Source organism: Gracilinanus agilis, chromosome 2 (genome assembly GCF_016433145.1).
Source record: "Gracilinanus agilis isolate LMUSP501 chromosome 2, AgileGrace, whole genome shotgun sequence".
Taxonomy (NCBI): domain Eukaryota; kingdom Metazoa; phylum Chordata; class Mammalia; order Didelphimorphia; family Didelphidae; genus Gracilinanus; species Gracilinanus agilis.
Window position 1 is genome coordinate 25,087,908 of NC_058131.1, and position 18,904 is coordinate 25,106,811.

General features: G+C 36.1%; 1 protein-coding gene and 1 pseudogene across 1 annotated transcript in view; one reads left to right on the top strand and one right to left on the bottom strand.

Moving 5' to 3' along the window:
• CTNNA2 (catenin alpha 2) overlaps window positions 1–18,904 on the bottom strand; it is a 1,353,633-nt gene that overhangs the window by 1,104,159 nt on the left and 230,570 nt on the right. The gene's annotated exons all lie outside the window — the stretch shown is intronic.
• On the top strand, window positions 4,222–6,333 carry LOC123234488 (annotated as a pseudogene).

The window sequence follows — 18,904 nt, forward strand, 5'->3', positions numbered from 1 at the left end:
TTTTTTTGAATAAGTAGCATGAACTTGTTCTTGATCATTGCATCACTATTAGTAAGTAGCAGAATCTGTTACATTTGATCATCCCACAGTGTTTCAGTTACTATGTACAGTGCTCTCCTGGTTATGCTCCTTTTACTTAGCATCAGTTCCTGGAGGTCTTTTGAGTTCATATAGAAATCAAGCAGCTCATCATTCTAGCACAATAGTATTCCATCACCATCATAATACCACAATTTGTTTAGCTATTCCCCAATCAAGGGATACCCCATCATTTTCTGATTTTTTGCCACCACAAACAAAAGATTATTTTAGCAGGTGGTGTGTGTGTGTGTGTGTGTGTGTGTGTGTGTGTGTGTGTGTGTGTGTGTGTGTAGGATTGTAACGATTACAAATGATAAAGGCTGATATGTGGAAAGCAGGAAGATCAGTCAGGAAGACTATCTAGCTCTATTCATTATACAAGCACAGAAATGAAGTTATAACTGGGTTGGTTAGTATTTTGGGGAAGAGAAGAAAATGGATACAATAGTTTTAACAGAGATGGAAATGACTGGACTTGTGGGGAAAGGCAGAGGGGATTCAAATATAACTCTAAGGGACCCAACCATCAGAAGAGCAAGGACACATGTGGACTCTACAGAAATAGAGAATTTTAGAAAAAGAGTTTCTTTAGGAGGGAAATGACACATTCTGCTTTGGTCATATTGCATTTGTTGCCAATGGATCATCCAAGTATAGCTGTCTAGGAGAGTGTTGCTGATTTGGTATTTTAATTTAGGAGAGATATGAAGACATGTTATGTATATTTGGGAATTACATGAACAGAGTTCATAAACCATTGGGAACTGGCAAGATCTATGAGTCAGAGAAAACTAAGAGAGAAGAAAATGCCTATGATGAGCCCCTTGGGGAACTCAGGAACAAATGATATTTGGAAGGAAGATTGAAGAACAATTAATTAGGTAAAAATAAATACAGTAAAGAGCATTGTGAGAATAAAAAAGAATCATGAGATTCAAAGGAAAAGAAAATAATAAAAGTGAATAGAGAAAAGGAGGAGAGATTTGTGATATGCATATAACTACTGGCTGTTCCAGGGAGAAGATGAGAATGGGACACTGATTGCACTCAACAGTTAGGAGAACATGGTTAATTTTTGAGAGAATAGATTCAGTTGAGTTTTGTAACTGGAAGCCAGTTTGTAACGAGTTGAGAAATAAGGGGATGCTGTATCGATAATTCTTTCTTAAAGTCTAGAAATAAATTAGACGAACGGGATATATTATATTTAGAGGAATGCTAGTGTCTAGTGTTGTCATTTTAAACATGGATAAAAAATAAATGTTTTAAACAGTGAAGGAGCCAATTGATATAGTTTGGAGATGAGAAAATATGAGACAACTAGTGAAGGGACAAAGTTTGGGAGATAGTGGTAAGACCTGGAATGGGAGGGCCCAAGTAGAGATTGACCTTGACCTGATGGATTCCAGAGAGTAGAGTAAAGGAAAATTGTATATAAAAGTGAGAAGTAGCTAAGATAAGTGAGCATAAACCACGTGGTTTTCCAAAGTCATGATTTGGCTGATACTTTGACACACTATTGCAGTGGTTGTTAAGATGAAATATTAAAAATAAAATTTCTATGATATTTTTGTTTTACTTTCTGGAGAAAGAGAGAGAGAGAAAGAGAGCGCTCATAAAACCAATTTTAGATAATGGAATTTTTACTTGTTTTGAATTTTGGATAAATAGCAATGTTGAAGATGTGCTAGGCACTCTTCTAAGTCTAGGAGTAAGAGGAAGCTCTTTAGAGATAAGTATTTATGTCTTGGCAATCAGAAAAAAATGCAACAAATCAGGGCTTGATTTATTTTTATTGTCTAGAGCAGTGATTCCCAAAGTGGTTGCCACCACCCCCTGGTGGGTGCTGCAGAGATCCAGGGGAGTGGTGAGGGCCACAGGTGCATTTATCTTTCCTATTAATTGCTATTAAAATTAAAAAAAATAATTTCCAGGGGGCTAAGGAATATTTTTTCTGGAAAGGGAGTGGTAGGCCAAAAAAGTATGGGAACCACTGGTCTAGACTGAAGAAAATAGTAGGTAAAATGAAAATAAGGTCGACTAAATTTAAAAATTTGACATGGCAACATTTATTGTTCTAGAGATCTGGTTTTAAACATTTATCAGCACACCACTAGCTAAACCCTATTATCCATGAGATTCCATTCTATCCAGTGCAACAACATGCATCTAAATAAATATATACAGGATAAATGCAAAGTAGATAAAGGCCAAGCTTAGAGCATGAGGCACTAACCAGTAAAAAATAAGGAAATACCTCCTCTGGAAGGTAGCTCTTGAGCTTAATCTTGAAAGAAAACAGAGATACCAAGAGGAGGGAGGAAGCTGAAAAGCTGAAAAGCAACCAAGGTATGGTCAGAAGCTACTGGAAAAGTATATAGAGAGGAGATATAGTATTGTGTTTAAGGACAAGTAGGACAGTGTTTGGGGATGTGAAAGTACATGAAAGGGCCTCAGGTGTTAAAAATAAAAAAAAGGAAAAGGAAAGATGGGAATAGGGTAGCTAGATTGCTCAGTGGATAGAGCAATGGGCCTGCAATCAGGATAGCTGAGTTTAAAGCCTGCCTCAGACATTTATTAGCCTCAAAGAATTTCTGTCTCATTTAAATCAAATTATGGCCTCCATCCCTAAATAAGGGAATCAATACTCCAAAGAATTCACCTAGAATTTAAATTTCTTGGCTATCACTTATATTTCATTTGGAGTGTTCTTTTAATTGTATACATTAAAAAGAATTGGTAAGGTTGTGTAAACTAATTACACATAGCATATCTCTAAAGCCAAGCATATTACTATAGGATGAACCATAGCTTGAAGCTTAGAAATTGGAAAGGTTAAGCTTCCTTCAAATTACTTAGTATAATACATTAATTTTATTTATGAAGAAACTGAGACCAGAAAGGTTGTCATTTGCCTATTACATGAGTAATAAGTAGTGGATCAAGGACAAAATAATTCAGATTTTTTAAATTCTAGTGTTTTTTAAAGTAAATTTATAAACAAAGAAATCAATAATTTGACACTGAACTGTTCCCAAATATTTCTGATAGTAATTGCATGGCCCTAAAGAATGTGGTTAATGATTGCAGAGAATTACACTATTGGTATTCGAGAGACAGTGAGATGTTTTAATAATTTGAATCAATGACTCTGACCTTATAATGATAGATCATGTAAGAGAAGTAAGTGTTAAACATTACATAAATGTGGATTCTTCTTTCTTGATTAAAACAGACATTTTAATCATTTTACAAATTAGCAAAATGTAGGTCCACACACTAGTAATATAAGTAATCTCACAAATTAATAATATGGAGAGTAGTCCTTATATAAACAATAGGGTACAGTGAATAGAAAGATAGTCAGGAGGACTTGGATTTGAGTGTCATCTCTAATATATAATAGTTATGTAAATCAATATTTCTGGTACTTATCACAATATTTAATTTTCAGAGAATGGTGACAACTTGCAATGATATTTTATATTACTAATGTTTAAAATAATCTAAAGGGAAAATGGCCAAAACTTCTGATTTCCTTACCTGGGAGTCCTCTATGTTAATGAAACCAGAAGTCTAGTCCTTTTCCCTTTAGATTATTTTAAACATTTGTAATATAAAATAGCCCAGTGGCTTTGCAGGAATGTTGGACTTGGAGCCAGGAGGGAGGGAGGTGCAAATACCATTTGTCTTTATTAGTGTATAACTCTGGACAAATCACTCAGTTTCTCCAAGTTTAATTAAAGTGGAGATAATAGTATCTGCATCTTGTCATTGGATAGATGACCAATTCAACAAGGTATCCTGGTAAAGTGGTGAGAATGAAAGATTGCCATTGTACAGTTCTTAGGTGCCATTGGATGTAAGTAACACCATGACATGGAGAAAAACATCCTAGAGGGTTCGATAGACTCCCTATGGAAAATTGATAGGAAGCCATGGAAAAGATAAGAAAACACAGGGGCAGAGCTGAGAATAGAAGCCATTCTCTCTGTTACAGCCATAACTGCCACTAGCACCACCTTCATGGCCACCAGCTAGAGCTTCCCATCAGCCCAGCTGGCCGAGCCACCATTGCCCTGAGCTCTCATATTTGACATCTAGTTTCTGCAAGCTTCGAAGCCCAAGACAACTTCTAACATGGCCACCTCAGCTAGTTCTAACTTAAACAAAAATATCAAGCAGCAGTACTTGAACCTGCCTCAGGGTAATAAAGTCAAGGCTATGTATATCTGGATTGATGGTACTGATGAGGAGCTGTACTGTAAAACTCAAATCCTAGACTATGAACCCCAGATCACTGATGATCTACCTGAATGGAATTTTGATAGCTCCAGCACTTTTCAGTCTGAAGGTTCTAATGGTGACATGTACCTCATTCCTGCTCCTCTGTTCTAAGACCCCTTTCAAAAGGATCCCAACAAAACTGGTTCTCTGTGAAGTTTTCAAGTATAATTGAAAGCCTGCAGAGACCAATTTAAGGCATACCTGTAAATGCATAATGGATCTGGTCTTTAACAACAGATGCTGGTTTAGTATGGAGCAAGAGTATGCTCTCATGGGAACAGATGGACACCCTTTTGGTCAGCCTTCTTATGGCTTCCCTGGGGCCCAGGGTTCATATTATTGAGGTGTTGGAGCTGACAAAGCCTATGGAAGAGAAATAGCAGAAGCTTATTACCATCTTTGACTGTATGCTGGAGTCAAAATAGGGGGGACTAATGCCTAAGTGATGCCAGCTTAGTGGGAGTTCCAGATAGGACCTTGTGAAGTGATGGAAATGGTATATCACCTCTGCGTCAGTGGCTAAATTCTCCATCGAGTGTGTTAAGATTTTGAAATGATTGTATCAATTGATCTAAAGTCAATCCCTGGCAACTGGAATGGATCTGGTTGGCAAACTAAGTTAAGTACCAAGGCCATGAGAGAGGAGAATGGTCTTCAGGGATGGGCAAACTATGCTCTGCATCTTGCCCTGTGGGCCATAGTTTGCCCATCACTGCCTTAAGCAATTCCCTAATGATTAGGGAAGTACTACAGCCCATGGGCCAGATACGGGGGCATAGTTTGCCCATTGCTTATCTAAAGCATTTTGAAGAAGCAATCAAGACTCAGCAAGAGACACTGGTATAACATTAGAGCCTACCTAGATGGGGTATGGACAATGCTCCACTCCTGACAGGTTTCAACAAGACCTTCAACATCAATGAATTCCCTGGCCAACCATGGTGTCAGCATCCACATTACCAAAATGGTTGGGCAGGAAAAGAAGGGCTACACCGCCCCACTGCCAACTGTGATCCTTAAGCAGTTTCACAGGAATTTATCTGTATCTGTCTCCTCAATGTAAGGGAAAATAAGAAATTAGGGGTTTTGCAACTTTGCAAGCATAGCAAAAGGTTTTTAAAAGGGTCTGGGCACATGCACAGAACTGAAGGGGCAATTCCAGAATCTGGGGAACATATAAACCCAAGGACCAAAGACAGTTGGAGGCCCATTTTTTCCTGTTTGAGCAAGAGAGTGGAGAGTCCACTTCCTGTGGCAGTTTCTATGAGGAGACTTGCTTTCCTGATACCCAGAGAGCCTTCAGTCTAATCAGTGAGAAGAACTGAGACCTTGTCTATCCCTGTTCCAGAAATCTTTGTGAGTTCCTGATTCCTGAGTCTGAGAAGTTTCATTATTAAGACTGAATGAGAGCCTCAGGCTGAAAGAACCTCTGTTTTTGAACCAGAGGCCTGCAGCCACCTTTGCCTCTGAAGAAATTCATCAAGATTTCAACATTTCTACTCTGACAAACTTTTATCCTGAAGATCTTTAATTTGAGGACCAGTCAGTTCAGGGTGGATAGTCTGGGGTTTTAGAGAGATCAAAGAAGTAAAGTGTCACTTGAAGATCTTGAAAAAGATTCCATGAGGAATCTGTAGAAGTTGGGAGAAATATTTAGTTTTTAGAGTTAGGGACTTCCTTTACCCTGGTCCTCCATCATTTTCTGGTAATTTACTATAAATAAACTTATTTTATTGTTTAAAAGAACATCACATAGCATTGTGGCCTAAGAGTGACTGTCAGGCCCACTCAGGGTTGGAGATTAAGTTTCTCTGGATAGTAACAATAACAACTATATACAATCCCAGTGAGTCATCGTACTAACTTATTTCAATCACTTATTTCAGTTCACTATTTCATTAGGCTATTTCAGTCACTTATTTCATCAATGAGACAGGAGATGAACCCTTTAAGTACAAAAGCTAAGTAGACTAGACCTAAAGATACTTTCTGTATCCCCCTTTACTCATGCCCTCTTCCACACCTCCTCTTCCACATTTCCCTACTAGATGTAACTCAGGCCACAAAATACCACTTTTTTGTGCCCACACATAACTCTTTGCTTTTCTTTTTGTGGGGGAAAATGAGTAGGGTTGGCTGATTGTTTTTAATCTTTTCCCATCATTAAGGACTTTGAAGACTAAGAAATAGTATGTTAGTAGGGGGAAGGGATTGGGCAAAATAACCACTGCTTCCATCTAATCAAGTTCGTACATCGACAGAAACTTAAGGCTTCCAGGGGAAAAAAAAGAAAAGAAAAAATATTTGAGAGAAGCCAATGATGGATTGGGGGAGAGTGGAAAATGGACAGAAAGAGGAATTTACTTGTTGTTGTTTTTTGGTGGAGTATTAAATTCATACACAAGACTATATAACCTACTTTTCTTTAAAGATAAGAATTAGAAAGAGGTGGTTGTCTCAGCTCAGGTAGGCAGGAAAACAAGCCCTCTGTCTTTTAGCTATATTGGCATCTTTATATTTTCCCTGGTCTTTGAAGGGGAAACCTTTGGCCAGAAGATAGTCAGTAGGCTGTGTGAACCAATGGGAATTGTTCAACTTTAGAAAAGAGAAAAGGAAACCTCTTACCATTCATTCATCCTCCCCTCACTCAAAGCAGAGTAGTATTTTTATATTTAAATTTAAAAACAAAAAAATATATATGAAATGTTTGTATGTTGGGGAGGGGATTATAAGGAACAGCATTAATGACTGGCCCTTAAGCCAAAGAAAGACATAGGTAGGTGGGAAGAGGTGGTCAGAAGCAAGGAGCAAGAAGTGCTAGAAGGAATTGGAGCAAAAAAAGCCAGCTTTGATGGCTGACCATCTTTCAGCTTATGGTTGAGTTCCTTGAACACATTCTTTCCCATCTGTATATAAGGCAGCAGGAACCACCTGGTGGCTGTAATTTTAAGAAGCACACATTGAATGAAGCGCACATAAGTTTTTTTGGGGGGGAGGTTGGCTGGGAAAAAGTTTGAGTTGGTTGGTCAACTTAACCATGTTACAGACTGGGGATGGATTGGTTGTGAGTGTTTATCTACTGGTGGGACTAGCATGTCACCAAAGCAGGCCTTTTGATATATTAAAAAACCCTTAGTAAAAAGGCAAAAACAATCTTAGATTTTAATAATATTTATAGGGTTTCTAAGTTGTATAGTTTCCCCAGTGCACTCAAAAGGTCCCCTTGCCTGACTGCTGTGAAGTTGGGAGGTAACAGTGTTGGATTCAGACATTTTTGATTTTGTACCCTGGTATCTATTCTGAGTGCCAGATCTTGATTGCCTTTTTTGTCAAGAGATTTCAGAATAGTTTTTTCCCCCTTTTTAATAAAAACAACAGAAGAGAAATAAAAATAAAGGATAAGAAAACACAAAGAATTGTCATCTGTATCAGAGGAGTATAAGAAATAAAATTGATATAAAAGGATAGATTTAAAAATATTAGGGTTTTAAAGGGTTGCTTGATGGCAGTTAGGAAAATGAAGCCATGTGCCTGTTAAGAGTTAGTTTAAAAGGACCTGCCATTACCTCCTCCTCCCATCCTGGCTCCTGCTCCACAATCAGCAAAGAGGAAGTACTAATCCAGTCCTCAGTCTTTATACATTTCTCTATATGATTGCACTTCCTGCCCACATGATTACGAAAGAGAGGAAGCCAGTTGGCTCTTGGGAAATGTAGTTTGAAAGAGCCCTAAATGTCCACAGGAAGTTTAGATCAGGGACCTCACAATGAGATCAAGGACCCCTAAATTTCCAATATCACAGGAGGAAGTACTTTAATGATGATGAGAGCATTGATCCTTCAAATAAGAAAATATCACTCATTTGAAAAGTTCAGAGAGATCTCAGCAACCATCTAGTATAATCCATAAAGGAAAATAATTACTATTTCAATCAATCCAACAAAGCAATCATCATATCAATCTTCACCTTGAATGAATGCTTTTGATGAAGGGGAACCTGGCCTTTTAGGAGGTGGATCATTACACTTATTGGAGATACATCTTCCACACAAGATTATTATTAAAATAAGTGAGAAGTTGGTGAAATGCTTTGCAAAATTCTACACTGGTTTGAACTATTGATATTATCATGATAATTATTATTAATTAGGCAAATGTTACATGGCTAGAAGAAACACTAGAAATCATCTAATATAACCCTTTAATTTTATAGACAAAAAAAAATAGACTCAGAAGTAAATGGACTTATCCAAGGCTCAATGAAGGGAAATGGCACTCTTCTGGAACCAATGACTCCTGAAATGACTTATTTTTTCTTATACCATAGTGTATTACCTTCATTTGAAAAGTATTGAAGGCCAGCTGTGCAGAAGACATATCTGGGGGCTGAAAGAGATACAGAGATGGAAAAGACATAATCTTTTTTTGATAGAAGCATTATACTTTTTTGGGTTGCTGACTATATGACACCCATTCAATAAAGGACTGTTCTCTGCAATATCTCTGAGAGTAGATGATCCACAGTGTTGCACATTTCCAGTGGTGGAAATCTTAGTATTTCACTAAGCAGCCTATTCCTTTTGGAGAGGTCTTGACCTGTTAAAAAAGTTATTTTATTTTAACTCAAAATCTTTAGGAAATTTTTATACTTTTCCATATCAGTTTGGACTATAAATCTATAGCATCTTTCCCAGAAGGCATATCAATAGTTGAAGATATAGTTCTGATGTCTTCCTAAACTTATCACCAGCTCAAACATCATTGATTTCTTTAATTGTTTCTCATGTGATCATTTTTAGATGAAACTGGTTACCCTCTTTAGGGTACTAGAGTTCAAAGAATAGAATAAAATTCCTCAGATAACCTCTGAGGGATTAACAATAGATTGGAGACAAAAAAAGTATTTGAACAAAAATGTTGTTCAATTTAATGGATGAATAAAAAAGGATTAATGAAGGTATTCATTTAAAAATTTGTTATTAACCTAAGATGTTATATTGAGAAAGATATAAAGTGAAATTGGTGTTGGATGAAAGAATCATCCTGTTATTTTAGCTAAACTTTAGCCTAAATAAGAAAATTACACATTGTGGTTGAGTGTAATGAAAAAGGATCATTTTTAATATTATTATAGGACTCATCTAAGAGTCAAGAAGATCTGAATTTATATCTAGCTGTACAAACTCCATAGATATTTGACCTTGTACAAGTCACTTAATATCTTTCTGCCTCAGTTTCTTTATGTGTAAAATGGAAATAATAATTGCATGCACCTCACAAGGCTTTTGTAAGGGTTAAATGAAATATTTTGTATTTTACAAACTTTAAACTGGTTCATAACTCTCATCTATAATAACAATGATGAAGAACTGAGTTATTGTGATACTTGAGCAATGTCATAATAACTATGTTTCATGATCCTCCAAAATGTATTCTTCTGAAAAATATATCAAAGTTCTTTTCTAGTTAGTTTCTAGCACAAACTCTCTGCTCTAGCATGAGCTTCTTTCTTTTCATCCCGTGGACAGAAATAACTAATGATCTTTCTTAAGTGCCTCATTCTTTTTGTTCATCTTATTTCAAATTATCACTTTCTTTTATTCTTCCAAATCACAATTGCAGCTTCCTTAAAATTTTCTCTTATCCTCTTACCTTTCTCTAACAATGATTCACTTGTATGACTTTCTTCTTCAGTTTTTTGTGTATGTAATCTAGGTTACACATGATACTGCAATAACTTTCATGGTCTCTCTTTCATGTATTCATGACACATTTAATAAACATTTGTCTGTTGTGCATAAGGTATCATGTTAGTTACTATGATGACTAAGATAACATGTTATCTTGATAATAAGGAAGTTTCAGTCTTAGTATTACTTCAAAGAAATGCATATACAGGAAGTACCCCCATTAAAAAAAGCTTTTTAAATTTAGGAATCAGTTGAAAAATCTCATCACCCTTGGATAATTTATGGTAATAATCATTTTTCTCCATCCACATCATTTTGAAGTTAAGAGAGTGCTTTCTACAAAGCGACCATGTAGAATAAATATTGTAAATGTTATTATATATTTTATAGCTGAGAAACCAAACAAAGTGAGGTTAATTTCTCTTCCCAAGGTCACTCAAGTTGGTAAGAGCCCAGACTCAAAAATGCATCTGCATCATCTTCTAATTCTACTGCCTTTCAAGAACCCAGTGCTCTCATCTTAGATAAATTATATTTACTGTCATCAAAGAAAGAATACCAAAGAATGAATATCTCTTCAAAGGTCAGTGGAAATATGATGGCATTCTTCAGTAAAAATAAGGTTTAGTGAAAAACTGAATATTATGTGGAGTTTGCTCAATAACATTCTTCTATTATAGGCGATATTGCCATTGCTGTAATGTTTATAACTTTGGCGGAAACCAGTTGTTATAAATATTTTTAAAAATGTCAGAAAAGATGAGCCAGTACAGCTGTCCTAGGTAAAAAATGAACAAGGAATAGAGAAAGTAAGTGAAAGTAGATCTCTTTAGCTCTTAACAGATTTTTCATTGATGACAACCCAATAATAGCTCACATTTGTATTGTTTAACTGTGACATAGCACATAAAGAAACAAGGGCTCATAGGAATGGGGGGGAAGTTAAAAGTGATTTTAATCCAAACTCCTCATTTTACAAAGGAAGAAAATGATGCCCACAGGGGTTAAGTGACTTGCCCAAGGGCATCTGCCTCCAGAGACAGTTTTCTTGCCACATAATCTCAAGCATCTTCCCATCATCTTACTTGACTGATATAGCTGACATTGGGATTTAGGCTTGTTGCTCAGAATTTCAAAATGACTAAGTCTCCCTTTATTAGTTTCAAACAGAAAAGGAGTTGTGCCTCTGGTTAAACAGCTAACAAATGATGGAGCCCCTATTCACACCCAGGTCTTCAAACTTCAAATCCAGCATGATCAAATGAATTTTTTATTTAAAAAAATCTGAGAATTATTTTACCAGAAAGTAGTTAAGAATATAGCCATGAGTGAACCGCATACATTCATTGTTCCACACAACAGACATATCCCTGAGAAGCTACATGAAATGAAATAATTTTTCCCAATTGAATTGCATTATAATTTCAGACATGCTTTATCTTCACTTTGAAATTTTGTCTTCAATTATCAATGCTCCTATAAATAGTGAAGTTTTAATTATACTTCCCCTCTGTCCTGTTTCTCTGCTATGTCAGAACTGTGTATCTGAAGTTTTACAGTAGGGATAGCACATAATTTAAAGGCATCTTAGGGCAAATATTTTTGTTTGGTGAATAAGTGAATTTTTAAATCTTTTTTTATTTCCTTTGGAAATCTATCCTCAATTTGGTAGGGAAAGGGGAAGAAAAATGTAATGTGAGGGCAGATACCTACCCCAATGACTCACATATGGTGCAGATACCTGGAGGGAATCAATCAATAAACCAACTAAAAGTGTAAACAAGGTGAGAATAACTGTTTAATCAATTTGAGAAGATCAAAGTAGTTTGAAAATTGGATCAAAACAGATGGGAGAAGGCATACAGGAAACATCAAGAATGGCTCAGGGATCAATCCAGCATTGAGCTCAGGAAATGAAGGGGACAATCCAGAGATAAAAAGCACAAAGATGAAGAGAGATTCTCTCTTAAAGGAATGAAATAATACTTGGAAATACAGAGTTTTTCTCCTTCTCTTCTTTCTCCTTCCTCCCCACAAAAGTAGTTTTAGAATTGATATGGGGGCAGCTAGATGACTTAGTGGTTAGAGAGCCAGGCTAGGAGATGGGAGGTGCCTCAAGCCCTTCTTAGTTGTGTGACTCTGGGCAACTTACTTGACCCCAATTACCTAGCCCTAACTGCTCTGCTCTATTGTCTTGGAAATAACACTCACTATGGATTCCAAAATTGAAGGTAAAGATTATAAAAATAAAAAAGGAAGAACCGATGTTGGTATATATAATTATTCTAGCTAAAATATGTGGTCCTTCTATGACTAACTAGGGGAGGAATGGAACGTCTTCCTTACAAGGTCATAGAAGTTTTAACAGAACTAAGTGACCAGAATACCAACAGGAAGCTCAAAGAATGGAATTATTTTTCTTCCACACGCAAAAAATTGGATAGCCCCTATTTTTATATGACAACTTATTCTGGTAAGCTAATCTTATATTGGACCACTGTGCTCATTTCTGATACCACTTATTTATAATATCATGCAATGTAAGGGCTATTTGGGACACTAGGGCATCAAAGCTCCTGGAAAGGGCCTTAGAACACAGAATGTCAGTGCTGGGAAGGATCTTAAGACAAGTGGGAGGGACCTTAAAATATAGAACATCAGAGCAATAAAATACTTTAGAATAGGGAGCACCATGCTACTGGAAAGTGTCATAAAACACAGAATGTCAGAACTAAGGAAAATCCAAAGGAAACATCTCAAGACATTTCTATTAGAGACAGAAGGAGCCTTATAAAAGAGAAATGCAAGGGGTGCAGCTGGGTAGCTCAGTGGATTGAGAGTCAGGCCTAGAGATGGGAGTCCTAGGTTCAAATATGGCCTCAGACACTTCCCAGCTGTGTGACCCTGGGCAAGTCACTTGACCCCCAATGCCCACCCTTACCACTCTTCCACCTATGAGCCAATACACAGAAGTTAAGGGTTTAAAAAAAAAGGAAAGGCAGGGGAAATTTTTGAGCATAGTCCTTTCATTCAGACAAACTGCTATTAAAACACGACTCCATTATCTTTATCATTGATCAGGGGTTGGCAATCTTTTTGGCTGTGAGAGCCATAAACGCCACATTTTTTAAAAATGTAATTTTGTGAAAGCCATCCAGTGCTCACAGTGCTGCTCCTGTAACAGCACCTGAAAAAAATGGATTTTATGGCTCCTGCAGAAAGAGCCATATCTGACCCTCAAAAGAGCCAGATATGGCTCGAGAGCCATACATTGCAGACCCCTGGCATAGATCCTGAGGCATATCAATGGAGGCCTCAGACCAACTAAAACTGAACCATTAAAACCTGCTGCTTAGTGTTTCTGCTCTTTCCCCCTCACACCCATGACACACTTATACACAAGAAACTTTAATTCAATCAGCTATAAACCTCACTTTGTTGTTCAGTATAACTCTGTCATGTCCAGGTATATATATTTTAATGATTTTCTGTTATTTTTTGCTGTTAAGTTGTTAAGTCATATCTTATTCTTTGTGACCCAATTTCAGCTTTTCTTGATAAAGATACTGGAGTCATTTACCATTTCCCTTGCTAGTTCATTTTATAGATAAGGAAACTGAGGCAAACATGGTTAAATTACTTGCCCAGGATCACACTGCTAGTAAGTGTCAGAGGCTTTATTTGAACCCAGGAAGATGATTCTTCCTGGCTCCAAGCCCAGCACTCTATCATTAATACATGTTTAAACTGCTTAGTTTAAAAGACATTCCATAATCTGTCTTCATTCTATTTATCCAAATTGATTTAATCTGTTTCCCTCTGCTAAGGTTATTGTCATAGCACTTAAGCACTTCAATGACCTTCTTCTGTTGTCAAAGAATAGATGTTAGTGAAGCTTGGCTTTTTATCCCATTATCTTTATAGGCCAGGTCAGTCTGTTATCTTTTGGGTTATCCTTCAGAATTTGAAGCTGGAAGGGAACACAGGATTTCTTGTCAAAATCCTTTCTTTTGATGGGATAGAGAAAAGAAATATATATTTTCCAAGTTCACAAATATAGAAANGCCACCCCTGCATTCTGCATTCCAACCTCAGTAACTGGCAACTATCCTGGCCCAATGTGGCTTCTTGCAAAAGTGTATACAGGCTTTAGTGTCATCTCCTCTAAGACTATTTTTGATAATATGTCCAACATATGCAATGCTATCACAAGCTTTCAAAGCCAACATGACTACTAAAAGTTACATAAAGATCATCAGCATCTTAACATTAGGATCTTTTAGCTTTGCTAATTTAATCAATATCTTCTAATGTAAGCCCTTCATTTTCTTTTTGAAAAGAATATTAAATAATTTCCAAGATATGACTGTATTATATAAGCACCAAGCGAAATTGAAGGAATTCAATAATACCTGAAATAATGAACAATTCTGATATATGGAGTAGGAAATTAATATATATACATATATATATATGTATATATATTCTTCAGGTGATTCTGATAACAATTTATGTACCATCCAAGAAGAAACAAGCAAAATAAAATAAATGATAGAAATAAAATAAAAGATGGAACAAAATTGCCTTTAATTTTCAGATATGGATTCATTCTTCTACAATGTAGGTATTTCACTGTGTATCAGTAAGTGACCTTCAATTTTCCATGTCCCCAGATGGAAAGTGTGCATAGATAGACAAAGCAATCTATGAAGGCATGGCTACTGTTCAAGGATCAATCAGGAACTTTGCAGAATTATTTTCAGAAGTTTGGTCATTAGGTAGTGATTTGATTTAGCTACATCTTACTGAGCTCATAGAGATCATTCCTAAACAGTAAAAGGACTAGAAATGGCTAACAGGATGGGACCATGGTTCTTTGAAATCCTTATTAAAGTAAGTAGTAGAAAACAAAAGGAAAAAAAGAGTGAATGAATACACAAATAATAAGCAAAAACATAGTAGTTAACACTGTGTAAAACATTGTTCTAAGGGCTGAGTATACAGATAGAAAACATAAGACAGTAGCTGCTCTCAAGGATATATATTTCTCTTGATTCCAAGTCCTTTGATCTAATATTCCATATAGCATAGATGGAAGAGAGATTTGATGGATTTCATAGGAAAATAACCAATCAGACATGGTTTTATACTGAATGTGTTAGACAAAGGAGGTGGAAGTGATGATGTCTTTGGATTTAGGAGTCACTGTGAGTGATAGGAGGTGGCCTAGGAAAGCTTCACTAACACTTTGCCTGTACCCCTATTAATAGGAAATAGGGAAACAGCCATTCATGAAGTGCCTATGATGTGTCGGACTTTGAGTTTTACAAATCTTCTCTCATTTAATCCTTACAAAAATCCTTAGTGATAGGAGCAATTTTATTCCATTTAAATAGTTGAGGAAACTGGTAAAGAGATTAAATAACTTCTGCAGGGTCACAAAAATTCAGGTTTTCCTGTCTACCTGGCCCAGTACTCTATCCACTTGGCTAAAGGAGAGGCCATGTTCCAAAATATGCTGAGACAACCAGAGATAGTAGGAAAAGTTCTTCCTTCCTCATATCCCAGATCACATACAAAGGATGTCACCTAGGTTTAAAAGAGAAACAAACAAAAACCAGAATGTATTCTGGCATTGACTAGCCTTTATCAGGCACCTACTATGTGCCAAAAAGTGCCAAGCAGAAGGAAACTAGGGGTCTAAGAAAAAACTAAAGGCAATCCCTTTCCTCAGGGAGCTCATATCTTAATGGCAGAGATAACAGGCAAACGACCACATACAAACCATATATACAGAGAATGGACTAGAGATGATCAAAAGAAGCAAGGCATATAAGAAAAATATTGGTCCTAACCATATTTTGTAAATGATTGTTCACATAACTGCATACAACAGTCATGACAAAATTCAAATTTGAGTAAAAACATGAAGTTATAATATATGTTTGATTCAAACAAAAATTTGATTAGTCTTTATTAAATATGCATATATATAGATCCACACTTACATATATGTAAAATTTTAAATAATATAAATATAAGATAAAATAAATATTAATATTATATAAACAAATAGAAATTCATATATTTATAAATATGCCTGTGGAAAAAAATCCATATGAATAAATAAATAAAAATTCATATATACAGATATATGAATATGCCTATGGAAGAAAAATACAATTCTATCAAGTGTCCAATGATCATTAGAGCCAATAATTTAATCCTTAAGGTCCACATTAATTTACTTACAAGTATAATTTTTTAATTCCTGTTTTATTCATCTGCAGAGACAGCAAACATATGTTTTCTACTCTTCTCATAATAATCTCTGTCTTACTTGAAGGCCCTGGCTAAGTCATCCTGGAGACCCAATTCATTTAGGTCTACTCCATCATTTAACCTTATAATTTTCTTGAACTTTGATTTCCAGGAACAAACTCTAACCACAGCAGCAGAGAAAATCTAATGGTTCTACAGCATAGAAATGATTTATTTTGATTTTGTCTCCATTACTTTAAAAATTGTACCTTTTACAAAGAAAAAAAATCCTCCCAGGACTAAAGCAAAACAAAGTAAAAGTAGATATCTGCGATTATAGTCACGTAGCTAGCAAATTCAGCTAATGTTTTACTTTACCTAGAAGCCTTGTCTGACAATTCACTACATGGAAAAGAACAGATATACAGCATCATGAAACATTTGGAAAAGAATGCTAATGATTTGTACAAGGGACTGTGAAGATTCTGGATATCAATAAAGTGGTGGTACACAAAATGCTTTTACTCAATAAATTTCTAAAGGACTATTATAATATGAGGTATTTTAGGGGCATATTTCTTTTGAGATAAACAGTGCATAAAGAAAATAGTCAAAACATTTCATGGGGTCAAAATTCTCTAAAAAATACAGCATTTTGTAGAAAATATTGGTTTTATAGAGGACACAAAACATTTCCAGCCATAATGGCATAGCATGCTACCAAAAGACAAGCAATTTATTTGCAATAGTTTAGTCATCATTAATTTATTGTTAATATTTTTAGCATGTTTCAGAAATGATGGGCTTGATACTTCCCTGTGGAATAGAAATTACCTTGTGTTCTCAAAGTTTGTGACAGAGAATGAAAATGTTGTACTATGCAAAAAAATACAGTCCTGGCAAAAGTTTGCTATGTGAGGTCCATTGAGGTAGAAGTTCATGACTTAAAGGCTAGGGCTAAAATCACTGGCCCAAAAAATCTGGAGAATAAATACAATCCAATAAAAATGTCAGCCCTAGCCAGCGTGCATGCAGCACTATATTAATATTAAGTAGGAAGAGAATTCAAGTAACTAAGCTGGTCTGCCATCTATAAACATCAATTTAATTTGTATTGATACTCATACTGGAGATGATGGAATGAAATGGCAACAGATTTAAGGATATACTAAAAGAGAGAACACAGATATTCTTGTTCTATCCAAGTTAGTTGGCCCAAATGAATTATATCCCCAAGTTATTAGGAAAATGGCAGTATTGATTGCTGAGCCTTTGTCAAATAGTATCTGAAAGCTTATGGAAAATGAGAAAGATATCTCAAGACTGAAAGAGGGCAAAGGCCATCCTCATTTTCCAAAGGAAAAGAAAAAGTGGGGACAGGGGAAGATGAAAGTCTGAAAATGATAGACCAGTGGTGTTGAATTCAATTCCAGTGAAAAGTTATAGGATGGATTACTTAATGGGTCATTCTAGTGCCCAAGCAAGCAACAGTCAGATATGTTCACCACCATGGACCCCTTCCCTTCTTACCTTCCTTTTCCTCACTTCCCCATTCATGTCACTCAGATACCACCAAGGGTAGCAAGATCTGTCAAAATTGGGACCACACTCACTTCACCTCCTGTCATATTCTACCCTCTCTAACAGATATTAGCATTTAGATTGATAATATTTCTTGGTTAATATTTCTGACACTGAGATGGATAACCACAAGGCCTTACTTTCCTAGCAAATTCATCCTAAGTTCTTCTGAGCCTTCCTATTGGTCTGTATTCTCTACTCTTCAGAAACATGGGTACTACTAATTTACATGCTGAGACAAACTAAAGGACCTGGGCATTGCAAACAGCCATATCACAGGTCCAATAGGTTTCTGTGGCCTCTTCATCTGCCCCAAAATTTAACTCCTTTTAATGCATTATCTCCAACAATTGATGAATACTTCTTGAGAACAGATGCTATCTCTCTTTTAACAATGATTTGAATCCCTGCTACTTAGCACAATACTTGGCACATATTCAGAACTTAATAAATGCTTTTTTACTCACCAAATCCAAAAGATGTTTTCCACAGGTATAGATCATGGAAAAATGATTCCCAATAGTTACTTTGGCTTCATTGAGAATGGGATATATTAGGCACACTTTATTTTCTCTCCTTTTGGGCAGAGCATCTAAGTAGGCTATTAACCCACGTTTTGAAGAAGCATAACATAGTGAGCAGTGGAATAGTCTTCAATCCAGGAAGGCTTGAGTTAAAGTCATGCTACTGACATACACACACATGATTTGTGACTGTGAGCATTTGTCCATGGTTTGGCTTAACCTCTCAGGGCTCGAGGAATTATAAGATTGTAATTTGTGAAGAAGGTAGACTGGTAGAAGGAGCTTGTTTTCTAGGGGGTCCTCATCCCAAAGAAACCACATATCCAATCTCTACTCCCCCTATCAAGCTGGAATGTCAGAAGAATGGTAAAGAGAAAATTTATCAGTTTTTTAGCACCAGGCAAAGTATGTCATATTATTCTTATGGACAAGATAAAGAGATGTGGAGTAAAGAACAGTGCAATTAATCGATTCACAATT